The following is a 22,412-nucleotide window of genomic DNA, read 5'->3' as shown; positions in this document are numbered from 1 at the left end:
ATAGGAAGTCTGTATTTGTGGGACAACTGCATCAGAGAGTGTGCTCTCTTCTTTCCTCTTTGGTAGCTATTTGCAGGAACACCCTAATTCGGTTTGGTACCACTATTTGAATAAACAAATAGAATGTTGGGTTCCCTACGCGTTGACAAAGAATTACAGATGTCTGCACATGCGTTAAACTTCTGCATTCCCACGTAGTCTTGTAAGGTCACTTATCAGCCGTCGACACGTGTCCTTTTTTGTTCAACTTTGTCTTCGACCTCTGTTGACTAGTACAATTGATGTAGATCATACAAAAACCACTATGCTTGTAATGGAGAGTAGTTTGTCTAAGTGTTGTAAGCTTCTACTAGCTATATTGGTTCTTCTACTGGTTCACTTGATCTTCTTTATTTGCTGGGCACACATCCTGTGCTTATTGAAGAATATTTCCTACCTTGTGCTGGTAGACCAGGCAGCATACTGGCACACTTGACACAACTACAAATGCTGTCTATACATAAATAAATCTATGTTGGCTGCACATAACACTTTAGTGTACATAATTGGTGTTTTATCATAACTAAATCCTTAATTATTTTAGGAACTCAACACTACCACATAAGCTACAACACAAGGTTGGATAAAGACTTTTAATTCATTGATTACAAATCTAATTTTTTTCTTTCTTGTTATTGCTCTTTACTTCTAATTGATAGAAGTTAAGTCTTGTCAGTTTCAATTAGTAAACATACAATCAAAATCAATTCCTGAAAATTGTTTGCTATTGACCACAATCTCCCGTGAAACGAATCCTACTTACCCTAACTAGTCTAGAGTAATTAGTTTATTATTTATTAGTACTTCGACGCCATCAATAACCTCCCTCATAATCAAAACTTCAGTTAATCTTGATCTTTAACCTCAGTACGGTTAATAACAAAGTGGCTAAATCAGTTAATTTGGTTTATGTATGGATGTAAGAAGGTTAATTTAGTTAACCGTTCTCGGTTGAATAAAGATTTTTCAATTGATCAAGTGTCTAATTCATCTAGTTTTTACACACTAAATTTATATAGAAAATCATTTAACTAAAAAAAAAAAAGAAAACAATCATATCAAAACATATACAACTCTAGCACCCTCCATTTTCAAATGTTTACGTCATACACTCATATACATATACATATGCAAAGGTGAATAAGAATTTATATATTTAAAACATCCACATATAACACATCATTAAGATATGAACGTCAAAGGTAATGAAATTGCAAATTTACTACAATAAACACATATTCGTGAACCAACAATTGATTCTAAATAAAGAGAATGATATGCTGAGTTTAATTTTGAAATACCGGTGATAAATGATGTGAAGAATGTCCAAATACGATGATATATATAAGTCGGGTCATACCCATAACTTTCGTGATTAATATTTATTTCATAACAAAATCTATAATTTTAAACATAATTTTATTATGTACAATAAATTACATTATGGTCCGGTTCAGTTAAATTGATGTGGTTATTATTTATTTTCATAACCAAATCGCAAATCTTGGTTAATCCAAAAATGTTAACCACATCCGTGGTTATATGTTCGGTTTGATTAATTCGGTTCACGAGCACATTGCCCTACCATTAATTATTATTGTTGTTGTTGTTGCTGCTGCTGCTGCTGCTGCTGTTGTTGCTGCTGTCGTTGCTGCTGTTGCTGTTGCTGCTGCTGCTGCTGCTGTCGTCGTTGTTGTTGTTGGAAAATGTTAAATGTAGCCCTTAGGGCTACGTTTAAGCATACTAAAAATAATTTTATTCCATTTAAATAACTCAACCCTGCCATAAATAACATTAATGCCAAAATTATATAAGGAAAGTCGATATTAAAAAAGGAAAATTTATACTTTGTAATTAATTACCCGGAATTTTCAAACTTAAATTTGGTATTCTTAAGCGTAGCCCTAAGGGCTACGTTTAGCATTGTCCTTGTTTTTTTGGATTAGTGAGGAAACCCCCTATTAACGAGCACATTGGCTCCCCCATAGAGGGTAAACATCGGGTAATCAAGCTCCCGATCGCGAAACCTGATACCGAGTGAATTGCCTATTATGCGCATCATCTGATCACACTTCCTTTCACTACTATTATTATTATTATTATTATTATTATTATTATTATTATTATTATTATTATTATTATTATTATTATTATTATTATTATTATTATTATTATTAGCTTAATGCCCGCGAATTCGCGGGACTTTTTTATAGGACTAATCAAGAATAAATTTAAAAATTCATAAATTGATATTTTATATTATTTGAATAGTTTGCCAGTAATAGAACCAAATCATATAATAACGTTGTATATATAATAAAAGCTGAAAGTTACAAAGGGGTGGGACGTTTTTAGTGTACGTCCCAAACACGTACAATGAAGATCACTAAAATGACTAACATCAAACCAAACTTAATACAAATATTAAAAAAGATAAAAATACAAAAGCATTTCATATTTCCCTGTCATCCCTTATGCTCTACAAAGGCTCAAATTCAATAACCAAATCCACTTCAAATTCAAATAATCATTCAGCCATATCTCATTAAATACATTCTCAATAATCAACCCATTATTTTAATTTATTTGAATGTGTCTTATTAGGTTTTATGAGATGATTTTCCCTTTTCAGGCTTAGTAGAATTATGTATCATTCTATCCTCAAACCTCCAAGTTACACATGACTCTCATAACTACTTAAGATGAAAATCTAGCTCAAGTTAACCAAGTCGAAGTTTATTGGTGCCACTTTGTTATTGAACAATAATTATATGATCAATGTTGGAAATTTGGTGTTTGGGACTGATCAAACCAAATATTAGAAACCCAAGGGATTGATCATTTTGATGATTGCAAAAATATGTTAAGGTGTTAACATAAAATGAAAATACAGTAACACAAATAGTTTCACACTTATAGGTTTGAGGATAGATTAGTTGAATAAATGCCTGAAAATCGCACTCGCTTTGGCTGTCGTGACTGCTTTGTCAGCCTCATAACTTCAGGCATTGTTCCATCCATGTCAATCACAACAACATTAGAAGTATAACATGTCTTTGCAATATCTCACTACCTTTGCATCGTGTGTAATACCAGCAGCTATTAGGTCTTCACATTGATTTCTTTTGGCATTGTATAACCATACCTTAATCCATCTGCATACATACCTTAAATACATTGTAATTTAACATAACCAAATAGAACCAATGTACAACTCTAACCAATGACAAAACACAACAAATTAACTGTATAGCTTAAATAAAATAAAACAATGTAAACATGACAATATAAATTACTCTGAATGACAGTAACAAAGTTAGTTACAATTAGTTTACTGCGTACCTTTTCTATCTCAACACTACATTTGACGCCAACTGTTTTGGCCATCTTATTTGCTAGATAATTCAAAGCTCTTTTGAATATATTTGTTCCTACCAAAAGTTTTACGGCTACAATTCCTGCTCACCACCTCCTTCTCAGTTCCATTATTTGAAATTGCAATTTCAGAACATAATTCAACAATTTTTTCTTACCATTAACCAACCTACGTAATTTTCAGCTCCAGATTATATTAATATATTTATAAATTACTGAAAATCATATTCATAAAGTTGAATTATACCACGTAAAAGAACATGGAGGTTGCAAAATGGGTGGGTTAGGCATCTAGAGTGCAAGGCCTAATTCACGGAATTAGCATTCAAAACCAAATTTAATTCATTTCTAAATTTTTGTAACCCATTTGATTCATTTGCAACTCAGCCAATTAAAGTCATTTGTAATAGTAATACACCCTTTTAATTTGACCAATATGACCCGTGAGTGTTAATACTTGCTATAAACCAACGAAGTTTCACACATCAATGGGTTGATATTACCACCACTAATTGAAGATAAAATGCAAAACACAATCTAAATATCTAAATATTTTTATAAAAAATATAATCAAGGAAGAGAGTGTTGTAGTACTTTTACTTTGATATTGATTCTTTAAATTCGTCTAATCATATACGAATTGAATAAATTTATTTGTACAAATAATTTCTTATATTGATGGAAAATAACAATAAAAAGTAATGGTTTCGCATGTATTTATACAATCATGTGTGCAAAAAATATTAAACAAACATAGAGTTGCATTAAGAAATATACTACAAATATATTGTTGAATTGATCTAAGAACAACAAAGAAATCCCAATTTACTTTCGGTTTTTAATTATTTGTTCATTAGTTACTAACCAATTTTTCGATCTCTACTCCTCTTGGAAGCCGCCAACCATTTTGCTCTCTTCCCTTTTAACTACAACGAAATCAAAAACATAAATTGGTTTTTTTATTCTAGGAAAAGTCAAAGAAAGACAATTGGGAAGAAAATGGAATCTACAGTATACAAATAGTTGAAAACTTCATAATATGATGGTTATTTCTTAAACCCATTTTGACACACTGACCCATTATACCAATCATGTATAGAGCAGTTGTCTAAAGTGCTAGTTTTAGAAGTGTTTATAAGTCTCCATATATGAAATGTCCCGTTCTTATTGATTAAAAACGTTCCATATTAATTGATTTCGTTGCGAGGTTTTGACCTCTATATAAGACGTTTTTCAAAGACTGCATTCATTTTTAAAACAAACCATAACCTTTATTTCATAAATAAAGGTTTAAAAAGCTTTACGTAGATTATCAAATAATGATAATCTAAAATATCCTGTTTACACACGACCATTACATAATGGTTTACAATACAAATATGTTACATCGAAATCAGTTTCTTGAATGCAGTTTTTACACAATATCATACAAACATGGACTCCAAATCTTGTCCTTATTTTAGTATGCAACAGCGGAAGCTCTTAGTATTCACCTGAGAATAAACATGCTTTAAACGTCAACAAAAATGTTGGTGAGTTATAGGTTTAACCTATATATATCAAATCGTAACAATAGACCACAAGATTTCATATTTCAATACACATCCCATACATAGAGATAAAAATCATTCATATGGTGAACACCTGGTAACCGACATTAACAAGATGCATATATAAGAATATCCCCATCATTCCGGGACACCCTTCGGATATGATATAAATTTCGAAGTACTAAAGCATCCGGTACTTTGGATGGGGCTTGTTAGGCCTAATAGATCTATCTTTAGGATTCGCGTCAATTAGGGTGTCAGTTCCCTAATTCTTAGATTACCAGACTTAATAAAAAGGGGCATATTCGATTTCGATAATTCAACCATAGAATGTAGTTTCACGTACTTGTGTCTATTTTGTAAATCATTTATAAAACCTGCATGTATTCTCATCCCAAAAATATTAGATTTTAAAAGTGGGACTATAACTCACTTTCACAGATTTTTACTTCGTCGGGAAGTAAGACTTGGCCACTGGTTGATTCACGTACCTATAACAATATATACATATATATCAAAGTATGTTCAAAATATATTTACAACACTTTTAATATATTTTGATGTTTTAAGTTTATTAAGTCAGCTGTCCTCGTTAGTAACCTACAACTAGTTGTCCACAGTTAGATATACAGAAATAAATCGATAAATATTATCTTGAATCAATCCACGACCCAGTGTATACGTATCTCAGTATTGATCACAACTCAAACTATACATATTTTGGAATCAACCTCAACCCTGTATAGCTAACTCCAACATTCACATATAGAGTGTCTATGGTTGTTCCGAAATATATATAGATGTGTCGACATGATAGGTCGAAACATTGTATACGTGTCCATGGTATCTCAAGATTACATAATATACAATACAAGTTGATTAAGTTATGGTTGAAATAGATTTGTTACCAATTTTCACGTAGCTAAAATGAGAAAAAATTATCCAATCTTGTTTTACCCATAACTTCTTCATTTTAAATCCGTTTTGAGTGAATCAAATTGCTATGGTTTCATATTGAATTCTATTTTATGAATCTAAACAGAAAAATTATAGGTTTATAGTCGGAAAAATAAGTTACAAGTCGTTTTTGTAAAGGTAGTCATTTCAGTCGAAAGAACGACGTCTAGATGACCATTTTAGAAAACATACTTCCACTTTGAGTTTAACCATAATTTTTGGATATAGTTTCATGTTCATAATAAAAATCATTTTCTCAGAATAACAACTTTTAAATCAAAGTTTATCATAGTTTTTAATTAACTAACCCAAAACAGCCCGCGGTGTTACTACGACGGCGTAAATCCGATTTTACGGTGTTTTTCGTGTTTCAAGGTTTTAAATCATTAAGTTAGCATATCATATAGATATATAAAATGTGTTTAGTTGATTTTAAAAGTCAAGTTAGAAGGATTAACTTTTGTTTGCGAACAAGTTTAGAATTAACTAAACTATGTTCTAGTGATTACAAGTTTAAACCTTCGAATAAGATAGCTTTATATGTATGAATCGAATGATGTTATGAACATCATTACTACCTTAAGTTCCTTGGATAAACCTACTGGAAAAGAGAAAAATGGATCTAGCTTCAACGGATCCTTGGATGGCTCGAAGTTCTTGAAGCAGAATCATGACACGAAAACAAGTTCAAGTAAGATCATCACTTGAAATAAGATTATTATAGTTATAGAAATTGAACCAAAGTTTGAATATGATTATTACCTTGTATTAGTATGATAACCTACTGTAAGAAACAAAGATTTCTTGAGGTTGGATGATCACCTTACAAGATTGGAAGTGAGCTAGCAAAGTTGAAAGTATTCTTGATTTTATGTAACTAGAACTTGTAGAATTTATGAAGAACACTTAGAACTTGAAGATAGAACTTGAGAGAGATTAATTAGATGAAGAAAATTGAAGAATGAAAGTGTTTGTAGGTGTTTTTGGTCGTTGGTGTATGGATTAGATATAAAGGATATGTAATTTTGTTTTCATGTAAATAAGTCATGAATGATTACTCATATTTTTGTAATTTTATGAGATATTTCATGCTAGTTGCCAAATGATGGTTCCCACATGTGTTAGGTGACTCACATGGGCTGCTAAGAGCTGATCATTGGAGTGTATATACCAATAGTACATACATCTAAAAGCTGTGTATTGTACGAGTACGAATACGGGTGCATACGAGTAGAATTGTTGATGAAACTGAACGAGGATGTAATTGTAAGCATTTTTGTTAAGTAGAAGTATTTTGATAAGTGTATTGAAGTCTTTCAAAAATGTATAAATACATATTAAAACACTACATGTATATACATTTTAACTGAGTCGTTAAGTCATCGTTAGTCGTTACATGTAAGTGTTGTTTTCAAACCTTTAGGTTAACGAACTTGTTAAATGTTGTTAACCCAATGTTTATAATATCAAATGAGATTTTAAATTATTATATTATCATGATATTATCATGTATGAATATCTCTTAATATGATATATATACATTAAATGTCTTTACAACGATAATCGTTACATATATGTCTCGTTTAAAAATCATTAAGTTAGTAGTCTTGTTTTTACATATGTAGTTCATTGTTAATATACTTAATGATATGTTTACTTATCATAGTATCATGTTAACTATATATATATATATATATATATCCATATATATGTCATCATATAGTTTTTACAAGTTTTAACGTTCGTGAATCACCGGTCAACTTGGGTGGTCAATTGCCTATATGAAACCTATTTCAATTAATCAAGTCTTAACAAGTTTGATTGCTTAACATGTTGGAAACATTTAATCATGTAAATATCAATCTCAATTAATATATATAAACATGGAAAAGTTCGGGTCACTACAGTACCTACCCGTTAAATAAATTTCATCCCGAAATTTTAAGCTGTTGAAGGTGTTGACGAATCTTCTGGAAATAGATGCGGGTATTTCTTCTTCATCTGATCTTCACGCTCCCAGGTGAACTCGGGTCCTCTACGAGCATTCCATCGAACCTTAACAATTGGTATCTTGTTTTGCTTAAGTCTTTTAACCTCACGATCCATTATTTCGACGGGTTCTTCGATGAATTGAAGTTTTTCGTTGATTTGGATTTCATCTAACGGAATAGTGAGATCTTCTTTAGCAAAACATTTCTTCAAATTCGAGACATGGAAAGTGTTATGTACAGCCGCGAGTTGTTGAGGTAACTCAAGTCGGTAAGCTACTGGTCCGACACGATCAATAATCTTGAATGGTCCAATATACCTTGGATTTAATTTCCCTCGTTTACCAAATCGAACAACGCCTTTCCAAGGTGCAACTTTAAGCATAACCATCTCTCCAATTTCAAATTCTATATCTTTTCTTTTAATGTCAGCGTAGCTCTTTTGTCGACTTTGGGCGGTTTTCAACCGTTGTTGAATTTGGATGATCTTCTCGGTAGTTTCTTGTATAATCTCCGGACCCGTAATCTGTCTATCCCCCACTTCACTCCAACAAATCGGAGACCTGCACTTTCTACCATAAAGTGCTTCAAACGGCGCCATCTCAATGCTTGAATGGTAGCTGTTGTTGTAGGAAAATTCTGCTAACGGTAGATGTCGATCCCAACTGTTTCCGAAATCAATAACACATGCTCGTAGCATGTCTTCAAGCGTTTATATCGTCCTTTCGCTCTGCCCATCAGTTTGTGGATGATAGGCAGTACTCATGTCTAGACGAGTTCCTAATACTTGCTGTAATGTCTGCCAGAATCTTGAAATAAATCTGCCATCCCTATCAGAGATAATAGAGATTGGTATTCCATGTCTGGAGACGACTTCCATCAAATACAGTCGTGCTAACTTCTCCATCTTGTCATCTTCTCTTATTGGCAGGAAGTGTGCTGATTTGGTGAGACGATCAACTATTACCCAAATAGTATCAAAACCACTTGCAGTCCTTGGCAATTTAGTGATGAAATCCATGGTAATGTTTTCCCATTTCCATTTCGGGATTTCGGGTTGTTGAAGTAGACCTGATGGTTTCTGATGCTCAGCTTTGACCTTAGAACACGTCAAACATTCTCCTACGTATTTAGCAACATCGGCTTTCATACCCGGCCACCAAAAATGTTTCTTGAGATCCTTGTACATCTTCCCCGTTCCAGGATGTATTGAGTATCTGGTTTTATGAGCTTCTCTAAGTACCATTTCTCTCATATCTCCAAATTTTGGTACCCAAATCATTTCAGCCCTATACCGGGTTCCGTCTTCCCGAATATTAAGATGCTGCTCCGATCCTTTGGGTATTTCATCCTTTAAATTTCCTTCTTTTAAAACTCCTTGTTGCGCCTCCTTTATTTGAGTAGTAAGGTTATTATGAATCATTATATTCATAGATTTTACTCGAATGGGTTCTCTGTCCTTCCTGCTCAAGGCATCGGCTACCACATTTGCCTTCCCCGGGTGGTAACGAATCTCAAAGTCGTAATCATTCAACAATTCAATCCACCTACGCTGCCTCATATTCAGTTGTTTCTGATTAAATATGTGTTGAAGACTTTTGTGGTCGGTATATATAATACTTTTGACCCCATATAAGTAGTGCCTCCAAGTCTTTAATGCAAAAACAACCGCGCCTAATTCCAAATCATGCGTCGTATAATTTTGTTCGTGAATCTTCAATTGTCTAGACGCATAAGCAATCACCTTCGTTCGTTGCATTAATACACAACCGAGACCTTGCTTTGATGCGTCACAATAAATCACAAAATCATCATTTCCTTCAGGCAATGACAATATAGGTGCCGTAGTTAGCTTTTTCTTCAATAACTGAAACGCTTTCTCTTGTTCATCATTCCATTCAAATTTCTTCCCTTTATGCGTTAATGCAGTTAAGGGTTTTGCTATTCTGGAAAAGTCTTGGATGAACCTTCTGTAGTAACCAGCTAGTCCTAAAAACTGTCGTATGTGTTTCGGAGTTTTCGGGGTTTCCCACTTTTCAACAGTTTCTATCTTTGCCGGATCCACCTTAATACCTTTTTTGTTCACTATGTGACCGAGGAATTGAACTTCTTCCAACCAAAATGCACACTTTGAAAATTTAGCGTACAATTCTTCCTTCCTCAATACTTCTAACACCTTTCTCAAATGTTCACCGTGTTCTTGGTCATTCTTTGAGTAAATAAGTATGTCATCAATGAAAACAATGACAAACTTGTCAAGGTATGGTCCACACACTCGGTTCATAAGGTCCATGAACACAGCTGGTGCATTAGTTAAACCAAACGGCATGACCATAAACTCGTAATGACCGTAACGTGTTCTGAAAGCAGTCTTTGGAATATCATCTTCTTTCACTCGCAATTGATGATACCCGGAACGTAAGTCAATCTTTGAATAAACAGACGAGCCTTGTAGTTGATCAAATAAGTCGTCGATTCTCGGTAGTGGGTAGCGGTTCTTGATGGTAAGTTTGTTCAACTCTCGGTAGTCGATACACAACCTGAATGTACCATCTTTCTTCTTGACAAACAAAACAGGAGCTCCCCACAGTGATGTGCTTGGTCGAATGAAACCACGCTCTAAAAGTTCTTGTAATTGGCTTTGCAGTTCTTTCATCTCGCTGGGTGCGAGTCTGTAAGGAGCACGAGCTATTGGTGCAGCTCCTGGTACCAGATCTATTTGAAATTCAACGGATCGATGTGGGGGTAATCCCGGTAAATCTTTCGGAAATACATCGGGAAATTCTTTTGCAATGGGAACATCATTGATGCTCTTTTCTTCAGTTTGTACTTTCTCGACGTGTGCTAGAACAGCATAGCAACCTTTTCTTATTAGTTTTTGTGCCTTCAAATTACTAATAAGATGTAGCTTCGTGTTGCCCTTTTCTCCGTACACCATTAAGGGTTTTCCTTTTTCTCGTATAATGCGAATTGCATTTTTGTAACAAACGATCTCTGCTTTCACTTCTTTCAACCAGTCCATACCGATTATCACATCAAAACTCCCTAACTCTACTGGTATCAAATCAATCTTAAATGTTTCGCTAACCAGTTTAATTTCTCGATTCCGACATATATTATCTGCTAAAATTAATTTACCATTTGCTAATTCGAGTAAAAATTTACTATCCAAAGGCGTCAATGGACAACTTAATTTAGCACAAAAATCTCTACTCATATAGCTTCTATCCGCACCCGAATCAAATAAAACGTAAGCAGATTTATTGTCAATAAGAAACGTGTGACGACCCGGAAATTTCCGACCAAATTTAAACCTAACCTTTATATGTTTCTGATACGATAAGCAGAATTTGTAATGTTGAATCTCAAAAATTTTGGAACTACATTCATGTAATCAATTACCCTTTGACCGTGTTCGACGATTCACGAACACTTATGTGTATATATATATGTATATATAATATATAATATTAACTGAAAACATTAACAAAGTATTAGATATATGATACTTTACATAAACATATTTGTTTCGATATATTTATCGACAGAATTAAGTGATAATATCAAATGATTGAATTATCAGATACATTATGATATGATTACGGGCCTATGTTATGAGGTCCACTGTGATTTAAGAAATCTATTTTTTTTTGACAACTCATTACTTAACCAGTATGATAAAGATAACGATATTTATATTTTATTTTATTAAATATATATATATATATATATATATATATATATATATATATATATATATATATATAACGATTTAAATTAATATTATATATATTTTTATACGCGTATTATACGTATATAGTTTTATACTTTTACTATACTTTAACTTTACATTTACTTTACTTTTACTTTACTTTAACTTTAATAATTCATACTTTAATAATTCACTTTAATAATTCATACTTTAATAATTCACTTTAATAATTCATACTTTAATAATTCACTTTAATAATTCATACTTTAATAATTCACTTTAATAATTCATACTTTAATAATTCACTTTAATAATTCATACTTTAATAATTCACTTTAATAATTCATACTTTAATAATTCACTTTAGTAATTCAAAAATCTATTATAAATAGAATTCAATAGGTTTCATTATTTCATAGAAACTTGAAAATATATTTTTCTAAACTCTCTCAATCGAATTACATATATATATATATTTACTTAGTATTATTTCAAGATATTATTAGTATACATAAAATACTACGACGGAGTTATATTCAGACGATTTCAAAATAAGTTTTCAAATGGGATAGAGCTAAGGAAATTATGAGTTATAGCTATGAAGGTTATGGGTATTGATCGAGGGTATTGCTCGTGAGGTCAACCTAACGTTTATCATTTTCGTTGCGTCTACATACTTTCCTGCAATATTGAATCACAATATTGATATGTGAGCATTCATATCTTATCTTTTATATATTAATAGTGTATCCCTGACTAGTGCTCGAGTATATATGATTATGCATGTTTGTATGCTTAGTTTCGTCGTTAAATAGTTTATGATAAATCACGAATTTGATACATATGCTACTGAGATAAGTTATATGATATGCATGTCGTTGAAAATCTGAAGAAAAAAAATTAATAACTTTTCATTTAGAAATCGTGTGGTTTCGATGAACGAATTAAAAGATATGGTCAACTGAATTATCATTAATTTTAATATTATTATTAAAACGATTATTATAACTGTTATCAGTTGATGTTATTACTAAAAATTAATATTTTTATTAAAACTATCATTTTATTATTTTTATCATTATTATTATTATCAATATTATTTTATCAAATAAATATGCGTACAAAGATATTTTTTACCACACGTAATGTAATTACATTAATAATACATACCACTATATTTTTATGATATTAAGTGAATTTTATAAATTTTATTATTTGAGATATATAAAAGTATATTTTTATCATATATGAATTTTAATATAAATTTTTATTTATTAATAAATGACTTGTATTATTTAGTATAATAAGATCTGATAAATATATTTAAATATATAAAACTACTATATATAAGTTATATAATAAACATGTATAGATTTTGGAAGTCATTTTGGGTCAAATTGACTTTTGTTGACTTTTGCATGTCGGTCTCGAGCATTAGGATTGTGATACACTACGACTTGACCTAAATTGTTACACAGATATTGACCAACATATAAATATATATACTTAATATAGGTTCGTGAATCCGAGATAAACCCTGCACTTGTTCAGTGCCGTCATATACATAATTGCTACGAAATACAGTATTGTGAGTTTCATTTGCTCCCTTTTATATATATTTTTGGGACTGAGAATACATGCGCTGATTTATAAATGTTTTACGAAATAGGCACAAGTACTAAAACTAATTCTATGTGGGTTTAAACCAGAAATATACCCTTAGCTTGGTAACATTAAACTACTTGTCTATGTACGGTAGGCGAGAATCCTAAAGATAGATATATTGGGTCTGACAAACCCCATCCTGACTATGGGATGCTTTAGTACTTCGAGGTTATTTTAAACACACCTAATCTGGTGTACTTCAGAGGGTAAAACATGAACGTTAAGGCTTGTTACCGGGTGCCTACAACTTATGGAATACTTTTATACACTTGCGAGTGTACGGATATTTATAGAAACTGAAATCTTGTGGTCTATTACTATTACGGAAATGATGGATTATGATAAACTAATGAACTCACCAACCTTTTGGTTGACACTTTAAAGCATTTTATTCTCAGGTATTAAAGAAATCTTCCGCTGTGCATTAGCTCATTTTAAGGATATTACTTGGAGTCATTCAAGACATACTTTGAAAGACGTTGCATTCGAGTCGTTGAGTTCATCAAGATTAATATTAAGTCAATTATAGTTGGATGTAATATGAAATGGTATGCATGCCGTCAATTTTTTATGTAAAGAAAGTTTGTTTTTTGTAAACGAATGCAATGTTTGTAAAACGTATCATATAGAGGTCAAATACCTCGCGATGTAATCAACTATTGTGAATCGTTTATAATGTATATGAACGGGTCCTTTCAGTTGGTATCAGAGCGGTGGTCTTAGCGAACCAGGTCTTGCATTAGTGTGTCTAACTGATAGTTGTTAAGATGCATTAGTGAGTCTGGACTCCGACCGTGTCTGCATGTCAAAATTTTTGCTTATCATTTTTAGTCGGAAATCGTCTACTTACCATCCTTAGGAAATTACCTGCTTATCATTCTTAAGTCTAGACGCGTTTTCCTACATTTATTGCATAATAGTGTATAGACGAATTCTTATCTTAGCATATCTGTTACTGTGAACTTTGACTGACATCTTTCAAAGATTCCTCCGTAATTTATGGGATTTTGGTATTATATATACATATATAAATTACGTATTGAAGAATACCAAATCTAAATTCTACAATCTATTTCATACCAAAAAAATTCTTTCCCTGATCATACAAGATGGATCCCTCAACCAGTTCGAGTTCCTCGAATTCCGACAGCTATGCCGATATGGATTTCCACATGAGCTCCGAAAGCAGCGTGACCGGAATGGATAAACCAATTAGCCATCATCTATTCTGGATGAATTGGGGATGGGTTCGTAATCTACTTAACCATTGGAGACAAGAAGAAGGCGATCCCTTTCATCTACCACATTGCCTCTTGGCAATGAACCTGAAGCACTTACCGGCGAACCTGTCCGAAACACCATTTTCTCTCTCATTTTCAGAGTATCTCGTCATGATTATATACTACACCAAATTCTAGATCTTATTTATCCGCTCGTCCGAACTGACAATCACCCCGGTGTAATAGAAGAAGTCAACGTGCTTCGCGCTCGGGTAGTGGCTTTGGAGAATATGGTGCAAAGGTTACAAACACCAGCAGTAGCACCAGCAGCATAACCAGTACCACCATCAACAACATCAACAGTACCATTACCACCACCAACAACAACCGCATCGCAAACCTCAACTTCACAATCTGTCCCACGAGCATCGACGTCATACGCCATGTAGATACCAAGGAATACCACAACGATGAAGTATTGATTCATAACTTCATTGGGGAAACATTCTACGGCGATTATGTAATTTCTAAAGTTTAGAAATTATCTATCCTAGCCTTAACCATAAATCAAATGAGTTTAATTTAATATTAACTCATTAAATCAATATTACATCTGAAGAAATATACACATATATATTTCCATAAAGACTGTAATAAAATTCTTTTGTACAAAATATTAATTGTGAAATTTTTTTTAACGGGTAGGTAATACCCGAGAGATATATAAATTCACAATTAATATGTTACATTCTTCGAATCTGATTCAGCAAATCATCCATTATACTCCCTACTTTCACAACAATATACATTCTTTTATAGAAATCAAAACAACCATACTCATTCAAAATCTAATTACATATTCTGATTTTGAAATCTCAGAATTCGATTCAAGATATAACCGAAATCATCACTCTTAGAATCCTACATCTTTCAAAACTATACTTTGACTTCAAAACTGTCCTAGAACCTCATTTCTATTCATGAAACTCACAAAAATATTTGTATCATTCAAAATCTTAGAACATCATATGTATATTAACAATTACAATATGTGTTCAAACACTTCGAAATTCCTAAAGACATGCGAGATGATGATCCAACCACATATTACCCACTGTCATGCATCTGAAAAGCTCTCGAAACCAAAGTTATAGTTTAACACGTATCCGTGTCAGATCCTTTGATATTTATTACCAAATATAATTTTTCAATCTCTTTCCAAAATAGACAGTTTTGTCACAGCTCCAGCAAATCACCTTCATTTGTTTATACTAATAAACCTTATTATAACAATTACCCCTTCATCATTGTTACCGGGGAACCTTTCATATCTCGCCACATTAGCAGTAAACTTATCAACAACTTCATTAACCTTCGACTTAAGCCTCTCCGAAAAGCCACTATACTTATTCATTAAAACCCCATCATGTACTCACCTACATCCTGAAACAATAATTGTCACACCAACTACTGGGAATTAGCAATTAGTATTTTGAATTTCGCGATAATTTTACGTCAAAAGTTATACATATAATGTCTATCTCCTAGATTTACATACTTCGAATGTGAATTTTCTGAAAAACATCCCAAACTATGAACTAGTTCTCCGAAATTGGAAAAATGCTGATGAAGCAGCAAAAACTGTAAACAACTTTAACAGTCAAAAGTTTGATGATAAAGAATAGTATGGTGGTAAAGCTGAGAAAAAGAGAAGATTTGAAACTGGAAAACGGATTGAGCAGACCATGAAGGAGGCTGTGGATAAATCACAAAGACTAAACCTGCCTTTAAAGGATCCAAATGATTCAGTGTCTACTGAAATCGTTAGCAAACACCTTACTTCTTATTCTAAACCTTCACAGACAAATCTTCTTCATCATCCATATTATCGTATCTTTTATTATAATATCTTCAATATTCCTGAAGATATTTTCACAACTATTCTTATCCGATATCTTTTATCTCTTCGCAATATCTGCGTTACAACATAAAAAGAAACTGTGTTAGTTTCTAAATTTTTAAAAAAAAAAATTGAATTTAAAATAGGAATGTTTTTGAAGTAGTGTTGGGAACTGAAGCATGAGTTAGTATAATATAATGACACTTGATCAACGTGATTATATTACAGTAAGTCATGCTGAGTTTCTAATGGAACGTGATGATTCACAGAACATACCGTCATCATGTACTGTTTACACGACTCTTACATTCTACCCAATTTCCAAACATATTAAGAACATATCATCTTGATAGCTCTAAATTTTCGAATATTCTGGTAATTTGCCAAATCAAGATCGTGCCATTACGATTTTCTTCTTGGAACATTAACTATGTTCATCCAAAAATTCATATCTACGAATTCTGGACCATTATCCGCTTGACTTAAGGTCGGAAAGAGAAAACGAAAGCATGAAGCTCCGAAATATAATGGAGAATATAAAGCCCGATAACAACCCCGAAATTACAAACCGTGTATATCAATGCATATAGCAATATAAAGACACGGGAGAATGAAAAACACAATAACCCCAAGGTAATGGTAGAAGAAAATAACTTCCTCCGGTGGTAGATGAAAAAGAAGAATGACATATATGAAAGTTAAGAGTATATCAAGAATTAATACTGAATGAAGCATATTAACGAATGCTTTAAAGTATGAATTGGGGAGAAAGACTAGAAGGTGTGAGATGTGGAAATAAAGAAACGAAGGGGGTGGAATTATAGTAAAATATCAGACAGAGAAATCGAGACAGATTATCGCATTTAATCAAAGAAGATCCTGATTTCCTTAATCGCCGAAGAACCAAATCTTATTGCAAAGATTTTCTTTAAATCCCATGAATTCCGGAAATCAATCATAACTACATCATCGGTTAAAACGAATATACGTTTACTCATTTCACTCTCTTGCGATAGCTTCACTTATACTCTTCGCGTAATCAAATTGTTTTATCTATATTACTCAATGATGATAAAACTCTATTTATCAACTCATATTCGTCATGAAAACATTTTTATAGTTAGCCGTGACGACCTCGGTCAAATTTCGGGACGAAATTTCTTTAACGGGTAGGTACTGTGACGACCCGGAAATTTCCGACCAAATTTAAACCTAACCTTTATATGTTTCTGATACGATAAGCAGAATTTGTAATGTTGAATCTCAAAAATTTTGGAACTACATTCATGTAATCAATTACCCTTTGACCGTGTTCGACGATTCACGAACACTTATGTGTATATATATATGTATATATAATATATAATATTAACTGAAAACATTAACAAAGTATTAGATATATGATACTTTACATAAACATATTTGTTTCGATATATTTATCGACAGAATTAAGTGATAATATCAAATGATTGAATTATCAGATACATTATGATATGATTACGGGCCTATGTTATGAGGTCCACTGTGATTTAAGAAATCTATTTTTTTTTGACAACTCATTACTTAACCAGTATGATAAAGATAACGATATTTATATTTTATTTTATTAATATATATATATATATATATATATATATATATATATATATATATATATATATATATATATATATATATATATATAACGATTTAAATTAATATTATATATATTTTTATACGCGTATTATACGTATATAGTTTTATACTTTTACTATACTTTAACTTTACATTTACTTTACTTTTACTTTACTTTAACTTTAATAATTCATACTTTAATAATTCACTTTAATAATTCATACTTTAATAATTCACTTTAATAATTCATACTTTAATAATTCACTTTAATAATTCATACTTTAATAATTCACTTTAATAATTCATACTTTAATAATTCACTTTAATAATTCATACTTTAATAATTCACTTTAATAATTCATACTTTAATAATTCACTTTAGTAATTCAAAAATCTATTATAAATAGAATTCAATAGGTTTCATTATTTCATAGAAACTTGAAAATATATTTTTCTAAACTCTCTCAATCGAATTACATATATATATATATTTACTTAGTATTATTTCAAGATATTATTAGTATACATAAAATACTACGACGGAGTTATATTCAGACGATTTCAAAATAAGTTTTCAAATGGGATAGAGCTAAGGAAATTATGAGTTATAGCTATGAAGGTTATGGGTATTGATCGAGGGTATTGCTCGTGAGGTCAACCTAACGTTTATCATTTTCGTTGCGTCTACGTACTTTCCTGCAATATTGAATCACAATATTGATATGTGAGCATTCATATCTTATCTTTTATATATTAATAGTGTATCCCTGACTAGTGCTCGAGTATATATGATTATGCATGTTTGTATGCTTAGTTTCGTCGTTAAATAGTTTATGATAAATCACGAATTTGATACATATGCTACTGAGATAAGTTATATGATATGCATGTCGTTGAAAATCTGAAGAAAAAAAATTAATAACTTTTCATTTAGAAATCGTGTGGTTTCGATGAACGGATTAAAAGATATGGTCAACTGAATTATCATTAATTTTAATATTATTATTAAAACGATTATTATAACTGTTATCAGTTGATGTTATTACTAAAAATTAATATTTTTATTAAAACTATCATTTTATTATTTTTATCATTATTATTATTATCAATATTATTTTATCAAATAAATATGCGTACAAAGATATTTTTTACCACACGTAATGTAATTACATTAATAATACATACCACTATATTTTTATGATATTAAGTGAATTTTATAAATTTTATTATTTGAGATATATAAAAGTATATTTTTATCATATATGAATTTTAATATAAATTTTTATTTATTAATAAATGACTTGTATTATTTAGTATAATAAGATCTGATAAATATATTTAAATATATAAAACTACTATATATAAGTTATATAATAAACATGTATAGATTTTGGAAGTCATTTTGGGTCAAATTGACTTTTGTTGACTTTTGCATGTCGGTCTCGAGCATTAGGATTGTGATACACTACGACTTGACCTAAATTGTTACACAGATATTGACCAACATATAAATATATATACTTAATATAGGTTCGTGAATCCGAGATAAACCCTGCACTTGTTCAGTGCCGTCATATACATAATTGGTACGAAATACAGTATTGTGAGTTTCATTTGCTCCCTTTTATATATATTTTTGGGACTGAGAATACATGCGCTGATTTATAAATGTTTTACGAAATAGGCACAAGTACTAAAACTAATTCTATGTGGGTTTAAACCAGAAATATACCCTTAGCTTGGTAACATTAAACTACTTGTCTATGTACGGTAGGCGAGAATCCTAAAGATAGATCTATTGGGTCTGACAAACCCCATCCTGACTATGGGATGCTTTAGTACTTCGAGGTTATTTTAAACACACCTAATCTGGTGTACTTCAGAGGGTAAAACATGAACGTTAAGGCTTGTTACCGGGTGCCTACAACTTATGGAATACTTTTATACACTTGCGAGTGTACGGATATTTATAGAAACTGAAATCTTGTGGTCTATTACTATTACGGAAATGATGGATTATGATAAACTAATGAACTCACCAACCTTTTGGTTGACACTTTAAAGCATTTTATTCTCAGGTATTAAAGAAATCTTCCGCTGTGCATTAGCTCATTTTAAGGATATTACTTGGAGTCATTCAAGACATACTTTGAAAGACGTTGCATTCGAGTCGTTGAGTTCATCAAGATTAATATTAAGTCAATTATAGTTGGATGTAATATGAAATGGTATGCATGCCGTCAATTTTTGATGTAAAGAAAGTTTGTTTTTTGTAAACGAATGCAATGTTTGTAAAACGTATCATATAGAGGTCAAATACCTCGCGATGTAATCAACTATTGTGAATCGTTTATAATGTATATGAACGGGTCCTTTCAAAACGTACCCGTAACAAGCTCCGGGTCTTCCTGTGCCTCTGCCGCATTAATATTGAAAACTCTTCCGCGGCCTTGTCCATTCGTGTTCTCCTGGTTCGGGCAATTTCTAATAATGTGGCCCGGTTTTCCACATTTATAACAAACTACATTGGCATAACTTGCTCCGACACTACTTGCTCCGCCATTACTCGTTCCGACACCATTTGTTCCTTTCGTTCTATTAACCCCTGGTCCATAGACCTCACACTTCGCCGCGCTATGACCATTTCTTTTACACTTGTTGCAAAATTTGGTGCAGAACCCCGAGTGATACTTTTCACACCTTTGGCATAGCTGCTTCTGATTGTTGTTGTTGTTGCGGTTATTATTGTTGTTGGGATGATTGTTGTAGTTGCTGTTGTTGTTGTTGTTGTTGTTGTTGGGCCGTTTGTTGTAGTTGCGATTGATGTTGCGATTGTTGGGATAATTGTTGCGATTATTGTTGTAATTGCTGTTGTTGTTGTATTGGTGATTCTTATCACCGTTTTCCTCCCACTTTCTTTTGACTTGCTTCACATTGGCCTCTTCAGCAGTCTGTTCTTTAATTCTTTCTTCAATCTGGTTCACTAGTTTGTGAGCCATTCTACATGCCTGTTGTATGGAGGCGGGCTCGTGTGAACTTATATCTTCTTGGATTCTTTCCGGTAATCCTTTCACAAACGCGTCGATCTTCTCTTCCTCATCTTCGAATGCTCCCGGACACAATAGGCACAATTCTGTGAATCGTCTTTCGTACATGGTAATATCAAATCCTTGGGTTCGTAACCCTCTAAGTTCTATCTTGAGCTTATTGACCTCAGTTCTGGGACGGTACTTCTCGTTCATCAAGTGCTTGAATGCTGACCACGGTAGTGCGTACGCATCGTCTTGTCCCACTTGCTCTAGATAGGTATTCCACCATGTTAACGCAGAACCTGTGAAGGTATGCGTAGCGTACTTCACTTTGTCCTCTTCAGTATACTTACTTATGGCAAACACCGATTCGACCTTCTCGGTCCACCGTTTCAATCCGATCGGTCCTTCGGTTCCATCAAATTCCAAAGGTTTGCAGGCAGTGAATTCTTTGTAGGTGCATCCTACACGATTTCCTATACTGCTAGATCCAAGGTTATTGTTGGTATGTAGCGCAGCCTGTACTGCGGCTATGTTTGAAGCTAGAAAAGTACGGAATTCCTCTTCATTCATATTCACGGTGTGTCGAGTAGTCGGTGCCATTTCCTTCAAAATAGTCAAATGGAACAAGTTAATCATACAGAATATTAAGAGTAGTTAATAGTATTTCGTAGCATAATATGAACTCATTTATAAAAGCTTTTTCTTCATATTAGCGTTTTATAAGTTTAAATTCGGGTAGTACCTACCCGTTAAGTTCATACTTAGTAGCTAATATACAATTCAACTACTACAATTCTATATGAAAAACTGATTATAATAATATTTTGCGTTCAAACTTTTACACAATATTTTACAAACTTACAATACCGCTTATTTTACATATAGCATGAAATATAGCACACAATAAATTTGATACAAGATGGTTGTGAAGATAATTCTAGCTAGTACACAAGTCATTCAGCAAAGGCAATAAAGACACGTAATTCATACGTCCAGAAACAAGTCATGCATTCTGGTTTTACTAGGATTACTTTCCATCCTTGGTCTTGTGGAACATAACCGTTATGGCCGTTGATAAGACATCGTGTTGTAACGTCGTCAAAGGGACGAGGGTTACGTAATGTCCAACAGTCCCGTAACAATCTAAAAACCTCATTTCTTACCCCAATTACCGACTCCGTCACTTGTGGGAACGTTTTGTTTAATAGTTGTAGCCCGATGTTCTTGTTCTCACTTTGGTGAGAAGCGAACATTACTAATCCGTAAGCATAACATGCTTCTTTATGTTGCATGTTAGCCGCTTTTTCTAAATCACGAAGTCCAATATTCGGATATATTGAGTCAAAATAATTTCTTAACC

The sequence above is a fragment of the Rutidosis leptorrhynchoides genome, chromosome 3, assembly GCF_046630445.1.
Source record: "Rutidosis leptorrhynchoides isolate AG116_Rl617_1_P2 chromosome 3, CSIRO_AGI_Rlap_v1, whole genome shotgun sequence".
Lineage (NCBI taxonomy): Eukaryota > Viridiplantae > Streptophyta > Magnoliopsida > Asterales > Asteraceae > Rutidosis > Rutidosis leptorrhynchoides.
The sequence above is the reverse complement of the archived record's forward strand: the minus strand, read 5'-3'. Positions refer to the sequence as shown.